The following is a 2,788-nucleotide window of genomic DNA, read 5'->3' as shown; positions in this document are numbered from 1 at the left end:
ATATATATATATATATATATATATATATATATAAAACAAAAACATTTTATTATACACACACACACACACACACACTCAGACCTACATCCACTTACATCTCTATGTGTATGAATGAATTTGTATGCTCTTGCACACATGCATCTTTGTATGTGGAAACATCTTATTGTATTTTTTTTCTGTTCGTAATTTTCATTATCATGGGTTTTATAAACCGTAAATGTTCTCAATTAACATAATGTTGATGTGTATACACATATACCTGCGTTTATGTAAATTTGTTTATCTTTTTGTGTTGTTCTTGGTTTTGTTTAATTTAAAAAGAAAGAAATGAAAAATCTGTTGCTCCTTTTTATTTTTCTCCAAATTTTAATTCTATTTTATTTCATGTAAATAAATTAATAATGGTATATATCTGGAAGATTTCTATTATAATACATTTGAAAATGTTTTTTTTTTTTTATTTTTATTTTTGTATTATCATTTTATTTATTTAAAAATTTTATATCCAAAAGAAATTTAAACAAATTCTGATTCTTCATTTATAACTGTTTTGGATAATTTAGTATCATGCCATATTAAATATTTTGTTCTACATTCTTATATGGCTATAACATTTTCAGGTGCTATACAGCTGCTATACTTCTGATTTATACATTTTGTGATTATTGTGTTGATATTAGATATTATACATTCATATATAACTGATATCATACAGATCTCTTCCAGTTGTATACTGCTGTTGTAAAAGTCTTCATAGGTTATGATTTGCTCCTTTAATAATGTTAGTATTATAGTTGGTACACCACTGCTATAACAACATTCCATTTGATATATCACTATTGTAACACTGATCTTGCTGCTATACTGCTGTTATCACACTGACCGTTATATGGTGGAGAGTACTGCTATTATAAGACACACATAATATTATAGTATACACCACTGTTGTAGCATTCATCTTACCTAGTGATGTAAGTTTCTCATTATCTAGTGGTATATCACTTTTATAATACTGATATCATTTGTGTATATACCTTAGTGTAGATATAGCATTTGTTAATATCTCAACAATTAGTGTTATTGTTATATGTTGATATCATAGTTATAAAATCTGATAGTATTACAGTGGTATTAGAATTAGATATACTGTTGATATCACCAGTGATGACATTATGACAGCATATTGTACACACTTGAGATCACCACCTGTAATAATACTGTTGATATTGCTACACTAACACCAAATGCTGAGATATACTGCTTATATTACAATGAGATATCTTATTGACTATCACAGTGTGATAAAATGTCATTCTTTTGAACTGAACAATATATGTATGTACTTTCATTCTACTAAATATTAATTTAATATTTTCATACATGACAGGAAATAATTACAATTTCTATGATAGGCTGAAGACTAGAAATTTGACATGGAGGGGAAAGAGTTGATGCTATCAACCATGATACTTTACTGAATCTTTTTTTTTTTCTTTAAAAAATTTTTTGTTTCTTTTACCCTTTTATCAAGTTGACCTCAGCAGGCTTTGAACTTGGAATATAAAGAGCTGTAACCAAATGCTACTAGGAATTTTATCCAATGCCCTTACAATTCTATCAAAATCACCAGCATTATAACAATTATTTCCATCTTTTCTAGTACTTGACTGATATTTTATTTTATCTGCCCAAGAATCATGCAAGACAGACAAAGTTAATTCTCATAGGTTTTGAGCTCAATACTAAATGTCTTGCAGTATTTAGTTATTGTCTTTTTGCATTCCAAGCCCAAATATAATTGACTAGACCCTCCCCTACAGTAGAAATCATTATTGCTAATCTTTTTGATGTCAATCTAGTTGATACCGCCCTTGGTTCTATGATATAAATTTCCTGTTTTAAAGTGATTTAAATTAAAACTTTCCTTTAAAAGTTCATTTGTTCCAGATACCAGCTTAATAATGACAAAGCTGTTTTATTAAATTCTTCAGTATTTCCAAAATTAGTTGAAACAAAAGCTGTGTATTTCAACAGAAATATGGTAATGAAGGTTAATATTGGTAGAATTGTTAAAGCACTGGACAAAATGCCTCATAGTATTTCATTATGTTCTATGCTCAGGTCAGCTTTGCCTTTCATCTTGTCAATAAATTAAAGTACCAGTCAAGTGCTGGAGTTGATCTATTATCAATGGTACTCCATTTTTCTCAAATTTTTGCCTTTGTGCCTATGTTACAAATCATTATCATCATTATTATTATTATTATTATTATTATTATTATTATTAGCTACTCATTAAATTTCAGAATCAGTAGAGCACCAATCAAAAAACTTTGTGGTTATTTAATTACAAGCCTTTGTCTTTTGATTTTAACTCTCCCTAGTGTCGACTTTGATTTTCTTCGTTTTTGGGGGTCAATAAAATTGGTTGATTTAATTATCTTTCTCCCCTCCTCCACTAAATCTGTTACATTGCACTTATTTTAGAAATCATTATTATTACTATTTTTTCACATCACTTCAGACTGGGTCTTTGAATTTTCCTTACACCACATTTTTGGTAACATTTAGTGACATTTCTTTTAGGTCTTTACATTGTGTTCAAATTCCACCGAGGTTGACTTTGCCTTCCATTTTTGGGGGAGTCAATTAAATAAGTACCAATTGATCACACGGCTCAATCAGCTCCCTCTCTCAAAATTTCATGTGCCTGCAGCAGAAAATGTGTGCATATGTGTGTGTGTGTATGTATATATATATATATATATATATATATATATATATATAT

This window comes from Octopus bimaculoides, chromosome 8 (assembly GCF_001194135.2).
Source record: "Octopus bimaculoides isolate UCB-OBI-ISO-001 chromosome 8, ASM119413v2, whole genome shotgun sequence".
In the NCBI taxonomy this organism is placed as follows: domain Eukaryota; kingdom Metazoa; phylum Mollusca; class Cephalopoda; order Octopoda; family Octopodidae; genus Octopus; species Octopus bimaculoides.
This window is presented reverse-complemented; position numbering follows the sequence as displayed.